General features: G+C 34.1%; 1 long non-coding RNA gene across 1 annotated transcript; it reads right to left on the bottom strand.

Annotated features, from left to right (window-relative positions):
* Positions 1-8070: 8070 nt before the first annotated feature.
* Positions 8071-10546, bottom strand: LOC110633711 (uncharacterized). Its single transcript, XR_002490877.2, has 2 exons — positions 9885-10546; positions 8071-8524 (listed from the first exon to the last, which is right to left on the bottom strand). It is a non-coding gene; the product is annotated as an uncharacterized LOC110633711 (long non-coding RNA).
* Positions 10547-22878: the final 12332 nt, after the last annotated feature.

Raw genomic sequence — 22878 nt, 5'->3', positions numbered from 1 at the left:
GACTATATATAGCATTTTTCTGACATGGAGCCCTAAAATGGTATGTTCTAGGAGGAATTATCTGAGGGAATCTTCTGCCAGCTCATTAATGAACTCTTTATAGGACTGCATAAGTGGACTGCATAAGTCATTTAGTCCCTTATGCGCTTTCAAGCTTCGGTCACTTATGTGAAACTGCATGACTTGGTGCATAGGTTATGCACAATTCCGTGAAAGTGCATAAGGGAGGCGTGAATGTGCATAAGCTATGCAGTCTCCTTATGCACATTTCTACTGGTTCTCGAATGCTGATTTTTCTCCTTATGCAGATCTGCTTAGCTTATGCGGCAAGTTATGCACAGTTTGGTCAATGCATATTTCAGCTTGAAAACTTGTTTTTGACATCTTTGGCTGTAGAAGACACTCCTCAATGGAAAAATTCTCTTTGGTCCTTCAAAAACACCATTTTTCCTACAAAACAAAGTAAAAATCACAAATTAATGCAAAATTGACAACTATGAAAAACTAACTAATTAACTAATGAAATTAGCTAAAAATGATTAATAATCAAATAAAAATGGTTATAAAATTAGACCTAAATGACTATGCAAAATGTATGCATCACAATGAAACAGTACAATTAGGGACACCAAAATTGAAAATTTGGCAATTTTGCCTAAAAGGCCTAAGTTTTGAGAAAATGACCAAAACCAACAAGTTTAGTGACCAAAATGTGGTATGTGAGTGAAGTTGGAATTCCCATACCTATTAAGCCTTAGAAAGTCAATAATTTGACTTGAATAGTATAGTGAATAGTAACCCGAAACACAAAATTTGAAGAACGTCGAATTTAGCACGTTAGAGCTAGGTAAAAGTGAAGTTAAATTTATTTTTGGATTTATGTTAAATTATGGTACTGAAACACTGTAAAATTGTGTATTTCAGTTGAAAGGAATACCGAGAAAGAATCCGAGAAACCGAGTCAAGGCCAAGAGGCGACTCGCTTGAGGTTTTTGCACAACGTATACTTTTTATAATCATCTTTTACATACTATTTTGAATAATGTGAAATATTAGATTATGACATTCTTATGATGTTTGATTTAAATTGTGAAAGTTACTGTGTATATTTGAAATGACAATGTTTAGCAAATTGTTAAGATAAGTTTTGAAACCACAGTGTCATGACCATATATTTGAACACCTCACTAGCACGACTAGTGGGGATAATTACTTTCAAATTTTGATTCCTTCTCTGGAGAAGTGTTGAGGTGTGCCAGTAGAAAATGATGTGAATGGATATCCATATATTTGAGCTAGCTAGCCTTGTGATGTGATTTCTCTTTAGCCTCTGGCTATTGAGATTCTATTTGTTTTGAATGGCATGATCTAACTGTGGATTTTATGAAATGTGTTTTGATTCTTCGAAATGAACTTGGTTTGCATTAAAATCTCATAATTCATGTTTTGTGTTTAATGCTCATGTTTAGTCAAATTTTTGAATAAATGTGATTTATATTTTGCATAAAGATTATTTTAGTATGTTGTGCACCACTGAGTCCTAGTACTCAGTGATGGCTTCTATTGCTGTCGCAGATACAGAGACTAGAGGAGCAGCAGACTGAGCTGCTGAGGTGTGAGGAGCTATCAGTTTAAAGTCATCGGGTATAATTTATACCCTAACTGTAAATATTTTTTTTATGTATATATTGCACATAAATGTATGGACATGTAAAAATGGGTCTTGAGCAGTTTGTATAAAATTTGTATAAAGTTGTAATATATATTGTAGTTTGAAATTCTCTTAATGTAAATTTTGTAATGATGTATCTAAATTGTTTTGTCTCTAATGAAATATGAATGGAACTATTTTATTTAAATTGAATGAAATGGATTGCTAATATTTTGATGATCATTGGATAGTGGATTTGAAATTTGAAAGTTGATAAATGTGTTGAGAAATTGATTGAGATTGAGTATGATATTGAAGCAGTTGTTGAGAAAAATTTTTAGAAGTGCTTTTTACAGGTATTTGAAGAACTGTTTTCTCAAAATACAGAGGGAACTCTATCAAAATTTTTATAAAATTTGCGGAAAAATAAAATGGACCAAAAATATTAACTAGTTTAATTTTAACTAAATGTTTTAAATACTTATTAGAAAATGCTCACCACTTATCAAAAATAAGAAAATTGTTTTAAAATCCCTTGTAGGGTACTTAATGAGTTATCGGTAGGTGAAGTTCGGTAGTTCATTAGGTATTCTACGGGATCATGTTATGCCTTACAGAGGGGTAAGGTATGACACTCTTCACCTTCATAGTTTCTATAGCTACTGTTGTAGGGGCATACCTGCTCAGTTCTAAAAATTTTGTAGCATATTCATCTACAGACCTGCCATTCTACCTTAAGGCCCACTGCTTTTGATCTCTGAAACTTTCTGGTACAAACCGGTTGATGAACAGTTCCACAAACTGAGTCCACGACAAACCCTCCATGCGAGGTAATATGTAATCATTCATTCATTGTCTAGGCATAGGCCCCATAACATGCTGTATACACTCTATAAGTCTTCTATTAGTCAACTGCAACTCTGTTCCTGCCTGTCTGCAAGAATCCAAAAACCGATATACATCGTCTGACACATCATAATTACTAGGTACCAACTTCTTAAAATTGATTATCTGTTTGTAAGGTTCCCCTCTTGGTGCGGTGGATTGCTGCTGCTGTGGAGGGTGGACCATATACTGTGCCATCATATCGATGGTTCTCTGCAACCTAGCTAGAGTAGCTGCCATTGGGTCCGTGGGACCCTATGCCATAAAAGACTGATCCTGAACTGGTGGCAGCTGCTCTTCTACTTAAGCAGCTCTAGGCCTCCTACCCCGCCTCTTCGGGGCAGGCGCCTCATCCTGTGCTGACACCTCGCCAAGCACATCTAGTTCTAGTGCAGTGGCAGCTCTCCTGCTTCTACGCATTTTTCTGAAATTCAGCAGCATTAGCCCACAAAATTCAAAACAGCATGTTACACAGCTCTATAGACTCATATTTATACATAATTATATGAAGCAGAAATTAAAAGCAAAGATGACAATGCAAGACAAATGTGAACCCTAATTTCCACATGTGACTCCTAGTAGACTCTTCCCAACACTTTAGACAATTATTCCCTATGAATCTGGAGCCTAAGCTCTGATACCACATTTATCACGACCCAACCTATGGGCCGGACTGGCACTAGGACCTGGGTCAGCCTAAAGCCCCCGAGGCCCGTAGTAAGCCTAATTATTCCTTAACCCAACTCTGAGGCCCATTTGGGCCTAATTTCAAGAATTCAACCGGACAGAGTCCGGCCATAAAGTGGACCTTTCAACGGGGAGTTTTTTACTCACCCGACCTGTAAACACAATATATAATCAATTGGGGAGCTCAGCTCACTCTCCACATACTCAATGTCATAAAAATAAATGGGAGCTCAGCTCCCTCATCCAGTCCATCAATCACATGATGAAAATTACAGTTTAGTCCTTATAATTGACCCTTTTTGCAAAAACTACCCAAATAAACTCTAAAAATTCTATAACTTTGCCTCGCAGTCCTTAGCAATATTATTAGGCTATTGCAAAAAGAATCATAATTTTCTGAGCTACCACGAATATTTTATGGATTTTTAATCCCATTTAAGCACTAGAAAATTATGAAAAAGTAAGTTTTGGGTTTACCTATGCCGATTCCGACTCCGGGGACGTGCTTGGGATGTCTAATAATGGTGGGGTAGCCAAAATCTCGATCCAATTTAGAGACTTTTTCGGTAGCTTATCTATCTAGCCGAAAATTTATAGACCTGGACAACTGTCGAATTTTCGTGAATTGAAGGTACCTACACGAAGCCCACAACACGGGGGTTAGTATAAAATTTTTACGAAATTTTCTAAGCTCATTTAATGCTTGGAAAAATACTACGAAGTTCCGTGGGACGCACCGAAAAATAGTGTCGGAAAATTTTGAAATTTATATTGCCGCGAAGCTCTCGACGAGTGGAGTGCTCTAGTACTCTCGGTTTTCTCATGGGGTTCACAGTTTGCGAGAAATCTAGCCCAAAATTCAAAATGGGCTAAAACTTCCCGGACAAAAATTGGACAAACCGCTCGATAAATTTTGGTATTCTTGGTGTCTATGGAAAGCTCTCGAGGTGTAAATGTTGTTTGACACAAGACCCAGCCCAATCGGTGGCCGGATCCGCCGGATTTCGGCCGGAAAGTCGAAACTGCGTGCGCGCATCGGGTGGTCTTCACGCTCATTTTCCGGCCGCCTGGAGCGTCGGCTAGCCGTGGGGAGGTGGTGGGGCAGTGCGTTGGCGAGGTGGGGTGGCTGGGGAGGCGGCGGCGCGGCCTGAGGGTGAGGGAAGAGAGAGAAAATAGGAAGGGAAGGAGGGGAGGTCGAGCGCGCGAGGGAGAAGAAGGAAGAAAAAGAAAAGGGCCGGTCCGATCCGACCGGTTTGATTCAGAATATAAAATTTTGAATTTTTACTCTGCCTTGGGATCGAAAACGAGGCCCAAAAATTTCAAAAAAATTCTACAAAACTCAGAAAAATTTATAGACTCAAAATATATTTTTAGTTTTGTCACGTGGTCTTGAAATTAATTTTTAAAAATCATCAAAGTTTTATATTTTCGGGAAATCAAACCCGATTTCTAAAATTCGAAAAATTTCAAATAATTTTCTAAAATTTAAATAAAATTAAAATACCAATATTTACCCAAAAATAATAAATTTAAAAATTAGGGGTGTTACAGTATCTACCCCGAAGGACCGGGTCCCAACGAAGATCTCAAGCCGTGTCTACCTGTCTTGTCCATATCTAACACCACACCACACGCACACCAACGCACGCACATTGCTCCAAATTACCATAAACAACATCCATGGCACTTTAACAGTTGTGAATACAACATAAAACGTGCCTAGAGTTTAACTACATAGATATATACATATAAGTGATGCATGGGCATGCTTGAACATATAATAATATCGAAATTACAATTAAAATTAATATTTTACTCACAGACTCAACTGAAGTCACTGTGGCAGCTGGGCGGAGGAGGAAGGCTATCCCAGCTCATCTGATAATTTTATTATAATTATTTAATATATTTGACTCAATACAAACTAAGAAAAGACCAAAGATGTCCTAAGTCGTGTTGAAAATCCAACAGAGTCTCCCCTATACCTAGGACCTAACCAATCGGCAAAAGGGCATAAAACGCACTTCTATATCCACAAACTATACACCCACAACTCAATCACATCACACAGCCCCTCCTGGGCCCATTCAAACATTCATCAATTACAACATGTAAAATTACAGTTTAGTCCTCATAATTGACCATTTTGCAAAAACTACCCAAATGAGCTCTAAAAATTCTAAACCTCTGCCCCGCGGTCCTTAGCAATATTACTAAGCTAATGCAAAAGGAGTCATAATTTTCTGAGCTATCATGAATATTTTATAGATTTATAATCCAATTCAAGCACTAGACAATTAAGAAAAAGTAAGGTTCGGGTTTACCTATACCGATTCCAACCTCCGGAACCCACTCAAGACGTCTGACAATGGTAGGGTAGCTAAAATCTCGACCCAATTCCGAGACTTTTTCGGTAGCCTGTGTGTTTGGCCAAAAATTCACAGACCCGGGCAATTATCGAATTTTCGCGAATTGAAGGTACCTACACGAAGCCCACAACACGGGGGTTAGTATATAATTTTTACAAAATTTTCTAAACTCATTTAATACTCAAAAAAACACTGCGAAGTTTCATGGGACCCACCGAAAAATGATGTTGGAAAATTTTGAAATTTATATTTCCGCGAAGCTCTCGACGAGTGGAGATGAGTTTAGACACAAGGGTCGGCCCAAACGGTGGGCGGATTGGCCGAATTTTGGCTGAGAAATCGAAACGGCGTGCTCGCACAGGGGGAGCTTTGTGCGTGTTTCCAGCCGCCTGGAGTGTCGGCCGGTGGCGGGGCAGGGCTTGGGCAGCGCGCTGGTGAGGTGGGGAGGTGGTGGCGTGGCCTGGGGAGGAGGGAGGAGAGAGAAAACGAGAGAGAGAGAGAGAAAGGGCGACGGGAACGTGCGGGGGAGAAGAAGAAGGAGAAGAAGGCCGGTCCGATTCGATTGGTCCGAGCTTGTCCGATTCGATTCGGCTGATCCGATGGGATTCGATTCGGCCGGTCCGATTTAAGATACAAAATTTTGAATTTTTACTCTGCTTTGGGATCAAAAATAAGGCCCAAAAATTTCGAAAAAATTCTAAAAAATTCAAAAAAATTCGTAGAGTCCAAATATATTTTTAGTTTTGCCACGTAGTCTTTAAATTAATTTTTAAAAATCATCAAAGTTTTATAATTTCGAAAAATCGAACCTGATTTCTAAAATCCGAAAATTTTCAAATAATTTCCTAAAATTTAAATAAAATAAAATATTAATATTTTTCCACAAAATAATAAATTTAAAAATTAGGGGTGTTACAATTAAGAACTTTCATCCTCGATAAAGAAAAAAAAAAACCTTAATTTGTACTTTTTTTTGATAAATTCTCTTTTTTATTTTTATTAGAATTTTCAATGAGAGAGTTTGAGAGATACTTAAATAAAGAAAAAAATTTGTATTTTGATTCGCGAGTACTAAAATAAAAGTTGATGAAAAAGTTGTCAAGTATCTAATGAAACTTAGGGAAAGTTAGTGTGAAAAATACTTCTAATTGGTTAGGAAATCACTAAATATAAGCTTGTAATAAGCTTAATTATTACTTGTGGAGAAGAACTCTCAAAAGAGATTTTTGAGGAGCATACGTAGGCTTCATGTGCCGAATCACTATCATTGTGTTTGATTTTCCTTTTTTTTTTTTTTTTTTTTTTAAAATCAACACTTTAACTTATTCATATTGATATATATGCACCAACTTACTTACTTGATATTTTCTTGGTGCCTTTGAAGGGTTTTCATGCATAGGATGGCAATGGGTTGAGTAATCTCATGTACCCAATCCGATTGAATCATATTGGACGAATTTAAATAGTGTATAATTAGATTTAAAAAGTAATATCTGTATTAGGTTTGGATTTTATATATTTGGTTTATATTATTTAAATTTATTTATATAAATAATTAATTATATATAAAATATATATTTTTTATAATAATATTTTTAAAATTTTATATGTTATATTTTAAATAAATAAAATTTAAATATTTTATAGAATTATTAAACTTCAACATGCAATTAATGAAAAATATGTTTTATGTAGATTATTAATTAAAATATATAAAATTAAATGAGTTTAAGTATTATTTGAGTAATAATAATAATTGAGTTGAATTCATAATTTAATTTGAATAAATTTTAATTAAATTTAATAAATTTAAGTAATAATAATAATAATCGAGTTGGAATTTAAATAAGTTGGTTTTTCATGGACACCCTTACGTATGCTGTCTCTACTCGTGCATAATTATTGCATGAATGGAGTTGATAAGCTGTCTTTTGAGTTTAGTATATATACCCTCTGTTTTGCCTTGTTTTGGTGTCTCCAAACAGAGTGTACTTTACTTGTTTGGGGCTGCACATAATAGAATTAGTTATTGTGCTTTCTTGCTGTATATATTTGCTTCATTAATACACAGATCCAGAGCTAGCCAGAATTTTTTATAAGCTTTATGCTAGAGTCAAAAAAATCTAAAATAGTCCAATTAATTCCCTTTTGTATTCCATTAGTAGGGACATCAAAAATATATTTGAATTTCATTCTAACAAAGAAAATATATTTGAATTTATATTTTTAAAAAATTATCATAACATTTTTCTTTTTGAGCATATGATAATATCAAGCTCAAGCACAAATTATTCATTTTAAATTCTCATACACATTCAATTGGACCCAAAAAAAATTACAATAACAATCCAAAGTATTTAGTCTTTCTTGACTTTAAAGGTCCAGAAAGTGGAGTGATCTCGAGTTGAATATCTTCATCTATATATTCTAAAATAATTCAACTTTATAGTAAAAAATGGAAATGATTAAACATTTGAGTAGTATAAAAATAACTTCAAATTAGTAATATTTATATCAAATAGACAATCCACACATGAAAAATCACAAATTAAAATAACCTCAAAAGTATAAGCAAGATTTCTTTCTGTATGTCTTTTATATGTATATGAGCATGCCCTAGAATCAAACCATGTACCTTGAAAATAACAAGAAAGAAAGAATGGAAAGATAATTCACACTTGAATATATGTGAAGTTGGCTGCAATCACATCTCAGCAAAAATTTGTGTGGGTAGAAACAAAATAGACATATATATTGGATTAGAAGAAAAGATATTGTGAATGGGTTTTCATTGTCATTCAGACGTGGATGAAGTGAAAGGGCGAGAATAGAGACATATGGTTGTTGTCTTGTATTGTCTCCTTGGTGATGGTACCATATGCCCCTATTCTTGATAATAAGCCATCTCTTTCTCTTCTTGTTTTCTTTTTTCCTGGAAAATCATACCAAACACAGCTTGTTTACCTATACTTCTTGCCTAGCTCAACTGACAACCATATATTCTTGGAAAACAATGAGAGCAACTATAAATCTTATTACATGATACACCCACCCAAATTTAATGGGAAAATGATAAATATAGACGAGAATTTCATGCACTTTTCTTGTTCTTCCATTTTCAATTTCAGCGGAGAGAACATTGCATTTGTGGAGTTGACCGGCCCAATGATTGAGTGATCTCATAATGTAGAAAGTCAAGGCTTAGATTTTAGTGGTTATATTTTCCTAAACGGTTCTTTTAATAAGTGAAACATGCGCTCTTTAAATATGTTTATTTATTAGTAATTTTCCAGTAGGAATTATCAATATATTTTTATGTTATCGATATAAAATTAATAATAAATAAATATATTTAATAAATTTTAACGAGTGCAATAGAAAAACTCCCAAATACCGAAAAACAAATTAATGACCACACCAATAATTGTCTTGAATTCCTGATGGTTGTTTGAACCTTGGATACCTGCCTGCCTAGCTAGCTAGCTAGCTAGAATTCAAAACAAGGCTTCTTTGGTTGGCTGTGCCTTGTTATTGAATAGACATGTTGTGCTTAAAAAATGTTGCTAAAGCACAACAAGCTATGGTGAGCATGATGTACTTCGTAGGTTGTCTAACACTTGTTAAATAAAGAATCATTCAAGTAATTAACAGCTTTTATTATTGTCAATATCTATAAGCAGACAGATAGAAGTTAGAACAGCTCATTTAATTTCTTAATCAATGATACTGAAATTTTGAGGACCTGTCTTACAGAACATAGAGAATATGCGATTCCAATCAGATCATAAATTTGGCATTTTATTTAGTTTCTAATGCGTCAAAACTCTTATATGTATAATAAGCTAGAGAGAGAGAAGGTAAGAATTTTGCAGCTGCCCCATATATGTAGTCAAGGAAACTCGCGTTTTCTGATAATGACACTAAGCTAGCAAGCTAATAATTCAGTCAAAGTTTTATCTTTATCCTCGTTCCTCATCACAATATATAGTTGAAATTTAACACTCACTGGTTTGCAAACTACATACGGCATGGACATCTTTAATTTCTTGATCTTTATCCCAATAGTACTATCATAAATTAAACATTTTTTTTTGTTTAATTTTTAAATTCTTTTTCTTGATAGCTATGCTTTCGTTTTTGTATTATAGAATTCAGACAATATGTCAGTAGAAAAACCATGGAGAATTTAGGCACTAATTAATAAACCACATGCGCCCACATAGAAAAAAGACAATATTTGGCAGACACAAGTTTTCTGAGAAGTGGGTTTTGGAGATTAATGCATGACTGACCTGATATGGAGCTTTTTCACCGATTTGAATTGTTTTGTTGAGATCTTGACGAGACAGACAAATGGTAGAAACTTATCTTCTTTGTATTAGATTTCCAATTGCAGTGCTAAATAATTATATCCAGGAGTAGTGGTCATGATGGGGAAGAGGGGCACATGAAGAACTAACTCACTGTCACTGGAGCTAAAGCAAAAAAAAAAAAAAACCCTTCAACCAGGTGACTGCAGCCAAGAAAATGTGTGACTGTGTGTGCATGAGTTAGTAATGCACGTGCCCTGCTTCTCCATCTTGCCCACACACCCCCCTTCTCAACAACAATTCTGAAAAGCTAGCTAGATACAAGAGAGAGAGAGAGAGAGAGAGAGAGAGAGAGAGAGAGAGAAGGTGAGGTCCTAAAATGGTGAAATGGGGAGAAGAGGCATCTACAAATTTTGTGAAATCAGAGACCACTCATATAAAATGCAAAAGAAGCAAAAGAGGTGCGTTAATTTAAAAGGGATGGGGATATGGGGCAGGAAATGAAAGGCTGAGTTGGGCGTGGGACCATATGAGTCCCGTGGGTTTGCATAGCATATATTTGCATTTGTTACCCAATTGCCCTAAACAGCTTTTCACAACTCGCAACTAGCAATAGAGGACCACTCCCATTAGTATAAGCAAATTAATTAATTCTATCTACCATTTTCTTTTAACCAGAAAATGGAATCTCACGTTTTTGTTGGCATAAAAAATGCACACCAAAGGCTTGTTCTAAATTATGCCATTTCATAATTATTTAATTATTTATTTATTCAAGAAAAGGCAATTATTAAACAAACCTAATTCTTATATATATATGTAATATTTTTCTCTCCTTCTTATTGTTATGTTTGGTTGTCTTTTATAATTATATAAACCAAAGCGATTTACATCTTTTCAGTATTAGTTTTATTCAATGCCATAATTGTCTTAGCAAAATATATAGTAAAGAGGTTGAATTTTGGGTTAAAATTGTCACAATCATTGATATATTCCCAGGATCATGAGTGTGATACGGAAATAAATAAATTTAAGCACACCTCACCCTCCCCATCAAATCATCATTATATGGCTGAAATTAGGAGGATACATCCATGAATATGATTCTTAATTAAAAAAAATAAAAAATTTTAAAATAAAATAATAGATTTTATCATAATCAACAATAAGAATATATTTATTGTATAAATTCTCATTAATTAGTGATTCTTAGTAAAATAATATAATTAATGGTATCCTAAATCACAAGTATTAATTAAAATAAAATTCATCTAATCTAAAGTAGGTGATCAACGCTAGCTGAAATATTTGAAAAATTCACATTTAAGAAATTATCATTTTATTGTTGAAATTGAATGCCATTGGTAAGCTTGCTTTTTCCATTCTTTTGGCTATCTAGTGACAAAATTGTGGTGTTTGATTATATTAAAAATAATGATTAGTATTAGGCACGGCTATTAAATATATGTAAATAAATTTCTATATTAATTTTAGTTACATTTAATTTATAAAGAAGTATGAAATATAATATGAATGGTGTTGGTATAGATTTTAAATGTGAAATATTTATTTCATATTATTTGTAGCTATTTACAATTCTAATTTTTGTTTGAAATTTTACAATTAATTAACTATAACATAACATATTTCATTTTTAAAAATTTATAATATTCCACTATAAGTAAATGTCAACTTACCTAGTCTGATTTAGTCAAATTATTGAAGACATATCGCTCACTTTATAGTAGAAATTATATACTATTTCTGCTATTCTATATAAAATAATTTACATGAAATGATAAACTAATAGAATATAGACACATACACATAAGTGGATCCCATAATATAATAACAACCTAATAGTGAGTCCCATAAAAAAAATTACTAATTAACAGTTTTTTAATTTTTAAATAAGTAATTAAAATTAGTTATGTACCAATTAATTATTGGCTTGTCATTATATGTCAAATGCTAATATACCAAATTTAAATTTCACACCCCATCCCTTAAAAAAAAAGAAAAAAGAAAAAGAGAATGTCGACTTGATTCCTTGAACTAAATTAACAATGATTTATAGATTTCTACTTCATTCTCCACTAATTCAAAACTTAAATTAAAGGAAATAGAAAAAGTTGTCATTATCATCATTGTTAATACGTGAAGGAATGGTAGCTACTATACATTTAAAATATGGCTTGTTTAATGCCCATAACTGCCACATTTATTGGACCTTCCAATGCCATGGACAATCTGCCTCGCATAATGACCATATCTTCTTTTCGAAATATTAGTAAATATCACCCCCTTCTTCTCCAATTAACTGCTGAAGGTCTGCTTCAGTCCCAGCAGCCCCACTATACATTACTTGATGCTCTTACAAATAAAAACTAATAAACCCAAAAGTCAGATCGGAGATCTGCGCTGTACCACCATATCATCTATTCATCTCCCACATGACTAGCAAAATTCAGGTGTTTAAATCGATTAAAGTTATTTCATGTGTAATTTACGAATTTGAGTTATAAAAATAATTTTTTTACAAAGCAGAATTAAAACTGTGTACTTCAATCTTCTGTAAAATGTTTCATGTATTGATCAGTCCATTTATTATATCTCAATTAGCCTACTTTTTTAGTTGAATTTGAGGATATGTTTTTTGCGATGGTTTATGCATTCAAAAATTACCTCCTAACTTCATTTTAAAAAAAAAAAAAACAAATCTTCTTCCACAACGATCGAAACCAGGGTTAAGAACCCAAGATGCTGGTCTGTGCTTATTATGATATTTCATTTTCTTTGTCTTCAAATAGGGGTCATAAAGCTTGAGATTTTCTGGGAAGCTTCTTATTGCCACATGTGATTCAAGATTTTGAATCATGAGCTATGTTCTTTTTTTGCGAATTGGTCTGAAAAATAATGGAAATTTGAAGGAAAAATATCAAGATAATATAAATATCTGAACCACAGATCGAAGATCCATTTGGACAAGTTAAGAATAAAAATCTGGCTAGCTTCTGTCATGGACTTTGCCACGACATGATCAAGAAACTTGTTTTTATCATCACCATATTCCTGAACGGCTACGCGCCACGGAACATGCATTTTGTTGTTGTGTCCTAATCTAATCTGAGATGTAGCTGTCTCAGGCTCTGCAACACAGTTGATTTTGAAAAGTTTTTTACCGCAGAAGAAGAAGAGGAGGAGGGGGTGTTTGGACCATATTCTATTAAAAACAGAGATTCGTATAAAAAAATAACTCTAAAATTCTAGGTGATTTTTAGTTTAGAGAACCGAAGTTTAAATTTCTCTGATAAGAGTTGTTATAACAAGCACATAAATTTAAGGCACACACAAATCGTACAATCACGTAGTATTGAAAAGAGAAGAAGAGTAATACAGGATTTAATGTAATTCAACCGTAAAGTCTACGTCCACGGACAAGACAGAAAAAAAGTTCCACAATGATGAAAAAAGTATCAAACTCTAACCCCATTGTGTTTTTCGAATATCTCATAACTTTATCACAAAGGTAGAATATTACAATATTTATACTGGTCCATACTACGGGGGCATTGCCCCCGCACCTCCCAAAAAGATCAGTGTTGGGCTATGGGCCCGAGCCTATTGGCCCGTGCCCTCCGCTACCACTACATATCTCACTTTTTATCACAGTCGGGTTGCAGCGCGAAAACTTTCGGATCGGGTCATAATTCGGGTTTATGAAAAAATATATCCAAAATTGAAGCCACAAAAATAACAAGAGTAAATTCTCTTTGTTATCTCTAAATTTTAGATGTTGTAATAGTGTTGTTTTTAAATTTTAATTTATAATATAAAATTGTTATCACTTGAATTTTGAATATGTCTTCATGATTCGAATTGTGACTCGACAGGAAAGTTTTGTGCTGTTACCCATTTAAGATAAAAAGTGAGGTCTATAGTAGCTGAGGGCACAGACTGATTGGTCGGGGCCGAAACCCACTATTGATCTCTTTAAGGGTGCAGGGGCAACATTTTCACGGTATAAACCAGTATAAATATTATAATATTTCGCTATTTGCGGTAGAGCTGTGAGATATTTGGGAAACACACATTGGGATTAACACTGTGAAATATTTGGGAAACACATATTGGGATTAACGTTTGAGAGTTTTAAGTGATTGTATCTTGCTCTTTTTCATTATTGTAGAACTTGTTCTCTTATTTGTCCATGAACGCAGACCTTATGGTTGAACAACATTAAATCCTCTATTATTCTTTTTCTCTATTTATACTGTATGATTATACAATTTATATATATACCTTAAATTTATGCATCTATTATAACAACAACTCTTCGTAATATTAATTAAAAGTAATTGTCAAACACTAAAAGGCTTATTATTTTTAATACCAAATTTGCAAGTTGCATGGCATACTCAGCGTGGCAAAGAGACTTCTTTCTCTCCTCTCCTCCACTCTTATTAAGCGCCTGCACTCTAAGGGAACCATAATAATGAAAAGATCCAAAGTGGTCAACTTTATTAACGAGGGCTAAGACGTTTTTTTTTCCTATTTTCATAAGGATTGATAATTTTAGTTGAGTTTTTTTAATTTTTCTAAATAAAATTTATTTATTTATTTTTAATTTATTTAAAATTTTAAAATATTATTTTTATTTAATTTAAGTCTCCAAATATTTTCCTATTTAGATTATGACTTTTTAATTTATTCATATCTAGGTTAAGATTATAACTTTATAAATGCCCTTCTATTCTTATTACATAAATTGTACAAGTCTTTTAGATTTATTCAATAAAATTTTGTTTTTCATAAAATTATATTTTTAAAAATTTATTTTTAGACTTTAGATTAAGTCTTGGATTAGATCTTATAGTATATATAAAACATTTTCCACGCTACATGCTGCGTCACACTCTTATCTGTGCATAACAGTTCACCCTTTCCTTGTTTCTCCCTCCATCTAACCACTTTCTTTTGATTTCTTTTTGTAAAAACTTTTCTCATCTACGATTTTCATATGCACTCTTCCTTCCTTTCTCGCGACTTAGGAAAAAAAACCATCCTTTTCTTGTGGCTAAGAAAAATCCACCCTTTCTATCTTTCAGTAAAATAATTCATTCCTTAAAAAATTTGTTTGCCTCAATTCTTTTCGAAAGGAAACTCATAATCAATTAATGGTCCACCGTCTACCCACATTGACAATAAAAGATGGAGGGAATTGAGGGACCATAAAATCTTTCGAATCTAGTAAGAGAAGTGAGGTGGACCACAACCATTTTCCAAGTAAGCCACCATAACATCCATATTGTATTTTAATTAATTGTGTGGAATAGTGATGTTTGACTGTAAAGTTAAGGTTTTAGTGAAAAATTATTCTTTTGATGAAATGTGACTCTATTTGTTAGGGGTTTAGTGTTATATTGTCTTTTAGTTAGTGTTTGGTATCAAATAGAATTGTTTATGTGTTTATTAAGTCAAACATATTTAATAATATTTTTGGCTTATAAAAAAAGTCAACATATTAGGTTTTATGTAACTAGTGAATATTTAAATAGTTTCCCTTAAGTGAGTTAGTATTTGATCCTCGTGAATAAAGAATATACTAATTAGGAGCGCTTTATCTCTTAGTGGGTCAACTCAAAGCAAACAGAATTAGTTTTAATCGCCAGATAATGTAATATCCAAAAAAAAATAGTTAATGCTTCAAACATATAATTTTTAACTTATGTCACGACCCAACCTATGGGCTGGACCGGCAATAGGACCTGGGCCAGCCTAAAGCCCCCGAGGCCCTTAGTAAGCCTAACTGTTCATTAACCCAACTCTAAGGCCCATTTGGGCCCAAATTCAAGAAATCAAACGGACAGAGTCCGGCCATAAAATGGACTTTCCAACGGGGAGTTTTCGACTCACCCGACCTGTAAACACAATAAATACTCAATTGGGGAGCTCAGCTCACCCTCCACATACTCATCAGCATAAAAATAAATGGGAGCTCAGCTCCCTCATCCAATCCATCAAACATGCATAGAATATTAAGTTTACAGGTCCAAAATAATAATTTAGTTTACAGACCCAAATCAAATAAACATTTCTAACACATGCGAAAATTCTAAGATTTAACAAGTTTATACAAACATTAGTAATCGACCTGCGAGGGAGAAAACAGGTTAACCTCAAAAACATTCTCCTATGGCCTGGAAAAATTTTTGAACAGGAGTGATCGTTCGACTCAGAGAGTAAAATATCAATTTTAACCATAATCTCTATAACTATCTAAAACTAATGCACCCTGTAGAGTGAAATGCAACATCAACAACATTTTCACATCATAACATCAAAAAGGTAATTTGGAGCACTCACGCACCCTGTAGCATCAATCGTAATATATGGGGTGATCCTATCTGACTCTCTTAAATCCAACTTGGTGCAGTGAAGAACTCAAGCCGGACTTTCGCTTAATAAACCAAATCGGGGTCCCAGTGAAGAACTCAAGCGTGACTACCCTCAGAAGGATCGGGTCCAATGAAGAACTCAAGCGTGACTACGATCCCATCCATAGTCCACACCACATCACACGCACACCAACGCACGCTGCTTGCTCAAATTACCACAACAACATCATGGCACTTTAACAGTTATCAATGCAACATAATTCGTTCCTAGAGTTTAACTACATAAATATATGCATATAAGTGATGCATGGGCATGCTTGAACATATAATAATAGTGAAATTACAATTAAAATTAATATTTTACTCAGGACAATGGTCCTTTGTGGCGGTGGCGGAGGAAGAAGGTCAGGCTCACCTGACAATTTTATTACAATCATTTAATAAATCTGACTCAATACAAACAAAGAAAAAGACCAATACGTCCTAAGTCGTGCCGAAAATCCGACAGAGTCTCCCCTATATCTAAGACCTACTCAACCTGCAAAATGGCTCAAAACACACTTCTATATTTACAATCCATATATCCATAGCTCAATCATATCACACAGCCCCTCCTGGGCCCATCAAATCAATCATCCATCACAATATGTAACATTTCAATTTAGTCCTTATAATTGATCATTTTTGCAAAAATTACCCAAACAAGCTCTAAAAATTCTAAAACTTTGTCCCGCGGTCTCTAGCAATATTACTAGGCTATTGCAAAAAGAATCATAATTTTCTAAGCTACCACGAATATTTTATGGATTTTTAATCCTATTTAAGCACTAGAAAATTATGAAAAAGCAAGGTTCGGGTTTACCTTTGCCGATTCCGACTTCGGGAACGTGCTCGGGACGTCTGACAATAGGGGGATAGCCAAAACCTCGATCCAATTCGGAGACTTTTCCGGTAACGAGTCTGTCTGGCCGAAAATTCACAGATCCGGTCAACTGTCGAATTTCCGCGAATTGAGGATACCTACACGAAGCCCATAACACGGGGGTTAGTACATAAATTTTTTAGAATTTTCTAAGCTCATTAAATGCTCGGAAAAACACTGCGAAGTTCCTTGGGACCCATCGAAAAACGGTGTCGGAAAAATTTGAAATTTATGTCGCCGCGAAGCTCTCGACAAGTGAAGCGTGCTGGTACCCTCGGTTTTCTCGTGGGATTCACGGTTTTCGAGAAATCTAGCCCAAAAGTCGAAATGGGCTAAAATCTTCCCGAGCAAAAATCGAACAACCCGCTCGATGGATTTCGGTGTTCTTGGTGTCTATGGAAAGCTCTCGTCGACTAGATGATTTTATACACAAGACCCGGTCCGATTGGTGGCCGGATCGGCCGGATTTTGGCCGGAGAAGTCGAAATGCATGAGGAGGGAGTTTGCGCGTTTCCCACCGGTGGGAGGTGGGTGGCGCGCCGGTGGGGTGGCGGGGAGGTGGTGGCGGCGAGGCGGGAGGAGAGAAAAGAGAGAGAGAAGGAAGAGAGGTCGACGCGCGCGGGGAAGGAAAGAAGAAAAAGGAAAAGGCCGGTCCGATTCGACCGGTCCGATCCGGTCCGGTTCGATTCGGCCGGTCCGATTCAAGATACAAAATTTTGAATTTAACTCTACCTCGGGACCGAAAACGAGGTCCAAAAATTCAGAAAAAAATTCCAGAAAACTCAGAAAAATATGTAGACTCCAAATAAATTTTCAGTTTTGCCACGTGGTCTTTAAATTAATTTTTAAAAATCATCAAAGTTTATATTTTCGAAAAATCGAACCCGATTTTTAAAATCCGAAAAATCTCAAAAAAAATTCCTATAATTTAAATAAAATTAAAATACCAAAAATGCTCATAAAATTTAAAATTTTGGGGTGTTACAACTTATGGGTGGATAGAGTAATCTTTGTGGCAGATCTAGAGGTAGTGGCCTGGGAGTGCACGTTCAGGGGTTGGATGAAGATGTAAATGTGCATGTTAGTGATAATGATATCCCTTTTAATGAGCTACTTACTGAAACATATTTTGATGATGAATGTGCAAAGAGGTTTCTAGATTTCAATGTAGATAGAGATACGAGTGATGATCTTACTTTCAAAGTATAAATGCTTTTCAAGAACAGAGAAGGATATAAGAGGCATACAAAACTTGAATTAAACATGGGTTTCAGATACATTTACCAAGGAATGACATCTGAAGAGTGCAAGCAAAGTGCTATAGAAATTATGGGTGAAAAATGTATGCTAGTAAGAATAACCTAAGGATTCAAATGATCCAACCACGCAAATAAAGTCAGGGGATTTCACCCACACTTTGTGGAGAAGTGTCTAAAAATTCCATGCAACAGCCTAGTGGACAGCCTAAAAGTATTTAGATAATTTTGGAGGTGAACTTGATTGGATTTTGAACGGGCTCTTTAATTAATAGGGTAAAAGATGATTGGAGCTTCACCACATATAGGATGAAAGCTTGAAGAGTTAGGACCGAGCACGTAAGAAAATTAGTGGGTAGCATGAAAGATTGTACAAGTATAGATGGAGCTACTGAGGACAAATCTAGGTAGTAATGTAGAATTTTTAACCGAGAAATGGTAATTTGAAGGTGTTTACATTTTGTTTAGAACTGTGAAGAATCCATTCAATGAATGGTGTAAAAATTTGATAAGTTTAAATTATTGTTGGTGGAAAAGGACTTATAGAAGTCGGTTGTTGTCTGCTGTGGCCATCCCTAATGATTGCATATTCCCCTTTGCATATGCTGTGGTGAAAACAAAATGTGCCAAATCTTGGAAGTGGTTTTTTGAGCTACTGAAGGATGACATGCAGATGCATAACAGCTTCACTTGGACATTTATGTCTCTTAGAACCTACCCAAATCGATATAGTGTAAGATTTTGTTCGGTAATTAATATTACCATATGGGCCAAAATTAATTCTTTTAATGTGGCCCAATATTAATTGATATTTTCTTTAATTAAAATAAATCCTAATTGTATGAGAATTACTTTAATTGAAGTAAATCCTAATTCTAATTGTATAAGGATACTTGATGGACGTACCAGATTAAGTCTTGCATATATATATATATATATATATATATATATATATATATATATATATATATATATATATATATATATATATATATAAGTTGGTGCTCTCTCTACCCATAAGGTCACGCACATTCTCTTTCATAAAGTCAGAGATAATAGGGTCATCTCAAGAAAGTCTTCCATCGCTAAAGTCTTGTGTGTGAATCAAGAAGGATCAAGAGAGAGAAATCAGTTTATTAAATTAAAGGGTCTCTCTCAATTATTAGCATGACTCAATTAAACTCCACATCAGGTACGCTTTCTAGATCTGTGAGAATTTATTTGTTCAAGATCCATTATTAGAGTGATGATTGAATCTTATGTTTATGATTCACATTATGTTTATGATTATTATGATCTATTCATATTTATTTTACATGTAGTATCGGAGCACTAGGTTTTGAACAATTAAATTTCTCCATTAAATTTATGATGAACATAATATTGATATTCTTGATATTAGATTTAAGTAGAACTAAAGTATCATTCTAAAGATTTAAGGATTAAAAATTAATGTTTAATAATTAAAAAAAATTAAATTAAGTTTGGCCAAGACTCATTGGATTCGGCCATGGAGGGTCAACATGTTGAAAAACATGTTTACAAATTAAATGGAATTGAGAACGAGTGTTCCCGAAAAGAATTAAAAAAAAATGTTTTGGCAAAATTTAATTTGGCCAAGCACAGTACGATGAAACATATTGGAAACTTAATTCCTCGTTTAGAAAGAAATTAACTTGGCCGAATTTTTCTTTAGATGGCCATTGAAAGTTCAAATCGGGGACAAGTTCCACCGAAAAACATTAAATAATCATAATGAAAATAAAAAAATGATAATGAGGGTTGCAATACCCAATTAAGATTTTATGCCTTAAATTATGTTATTTACTCAATTTAGTTAAGAATTGTAATTAAACCTAATGAATGAATAAATATTAGATTTATTAAGATATATAATTTATATGCATGCCTTATGATATTTGTTTTAGTTTGTTAGTCACCAAAGTGGTCGAACTATGAATAATATTTGCATGTATATAAAAATTATCAATTATTCATACTAATAAATGCCTATGATGAAAAATGATTAATTGATATCCACTAGTCATCAAAATTTAAGGATTTTACTCAAAGGTAAATCAATTATTCTATGATAGTAAGAATTATGAAAATAATAATATTTTATCAAATATATATTGGATGTCCAAAGACAACATGTATATTTGATATAAATTAATTATTGTCCAATTAAGTTTAAAGGCATTTAATTTAGGAAAGTATATTATAGTATCTACCCAAAGGAGAACTATAGTATACTCTAATTGTTTGAATTATCTGAACCTATTTTAATTTGAGTATGTGTATAATATTTGCAGCTATTACTCTTCATTCGCAAGCTTCATCTGTTATTGTATTCAGTGGGCTAAACTTCTCTGAATGGTGTGAGCAAGTCAAGTTCCATTTAGGTGTCTTGGAACTTCACTTAGCATTATTGGAAGACAAACCCACTGCCATTACAGATACAAGCAGTGAAGAAGAAAAGTTGTACCATAAGCAATGGGAACGGTCAAACAGATTAAACTTTATGTTTCTGCGAATGACTATTGCCAACAACATTAAGACAATAATCCCACAAACTAAAAATGCAAAAAAATACCTTAATTTTGTGGAAGAACGATTTCGTTCTGCAGACAAGTCACTCGCTGGTACTCTAATGGCACAACTCACGACCGTGAAGTATAATGGGTTGAAGAGTATGCAGGAGCACATTATAGAGATGAGTGATATTGCAGCAAGGCTAAAGACCTTAGGGATGGCGGTGGATGATTCCTTCTTAGTGCAGTTCATTCTAAACTCACTACCTCCTGAATATGGGCCATTTCAAATCAATTACAACACTATTAAGGATAAGTGGAATGTTAATGAATTGGCCAGTAAGCTAATTTAGGAGGAAATGAGATTAAAGAATCAAGGGATTCATTCTATCAACATTATAGGCCAAGGAGCTAGTAAAGGACTTAAACCAAAAGCCAACAAGTTTAAGAAGAAAAAGAAAGGATCTCCAAATGCTTCTCAAACTGCAAAAAGGGAATAAATGGCAGATAAGTGTCGCTTCTATAAGAAAGTAGGACACTATCAGAAAGATTGCCTGAAACGTAAAGCTTGGTTCGAAAAGAAAGGTAATCCTTATGCTTATGTATATTTTGAATCAAACTTAATTGAAGTTCCTAATAATACTTGGTGGTTTGATTCTGGTGCTACTACTCATGTATCCAATTTGATACAAGGATTTCTTACAATCCAAACCACAAACCCAACTAAAGACTTTCTATTTATGGGGAGCCGGATGAAGGCCCCAATTGAAGGCATAGAGACTTACCGTTTGATCTTGGACAATGGTTATCACTTAGATCTTTTACAAACTCTCTATCTACCTTCAGTTTCTAGGAATGTTATTTCTATTTCAAAACTTGATGAATCTGAGTTTAATGTTAAGTTTGGACATGGATGTTTAAGTTTATTTAATAATAATAATAATTCTGTTATTGGCTCTGGAATTCTTATTGATGGTTTATATAGGCTGAAACTTGATGATAATTTTGCTGAATCTTTGCTTGTCACTTATAACAATATTGGGATTAAGCGTAGTAGACTGAATGAAGATTCTGCTTTTTTGTGGCATAAACGTTTAGGTCACATATCCAAAGAAAGATTAGAGAGGTTAGTAAACAATGAGATCCTACCGAATCTAGATTTTACTGATCTTGATGTGTGTGTGGATTGCATTAAAGGAAAGCAAACCAAACACAATAAAAAAGGAGCCACAAGAAGCAGTTAGCTTCTTGAAATTATACACACTGATATATGTGGGCCTTTTGATACACCATTTTTTGATGGAGAAAAGTACTTTATTACCTTTATTGATGATTTTTCATGTTATGGATATATTTATTTGCTTAATGAAAAATCTCAATCAATAAATGCACTTGAAGTGTACATAAATGAGGTTGAGAGGCAATTAGATAGAAAAGTGAAAATAGTAAGGTCATATAGAGGTGGTGAATACTATGAAAAACACACTGAAATGGGACAATGTCCTGGTCCATTTGCAAAATTCTTAGAAAGTCATGGCATATGTGCACAGTATACTATGTCGGGTACTCCTCAACAAAATGGAGTGGCAGAAAGGCGAAATCGGACTTTAATGGATATGATTAGGAGTATGATGAGCAACTCTTCTTTACCTATATCTTTGTGGATGTATGCACTTAAAACCGTCGTATACTTGTTAAATAGGGTTCCTAGCAAAGCAGTCTCAAAGACACCTTATGAATTGTGGATTGGAAGAAAACCTAGTTTAAGGCACCTGCATGTTTGGGGTTGCCAAGCGGAAGCAAGAATTTATAATCCATATGAAAAGAAATTAGATTCTCGAATGATAAGTGGATACTTTATTGGTT

The sequence above is a fragment of the Hevea brasiliensis genome, chromosome 3 (genome assembly GCF_030052815.1).
Source record: "Hevea brasiliensis isolate MT/VB/25A 57/8 chromosome 3, ASM3005281v1, whole genome shotgun sequence".
Lineage (NCBI taxonomy): Eukaryota > Viridiplantae > Streptophyta > Magnoliopsida > Malpighiales > Euphorbiaceae > Hevea > Hevea brasiliensis.
Note: the sequence above shows the minus strand (reverse complement) of the source record. Positions and strands in the feature narration are given on the sequence as shown.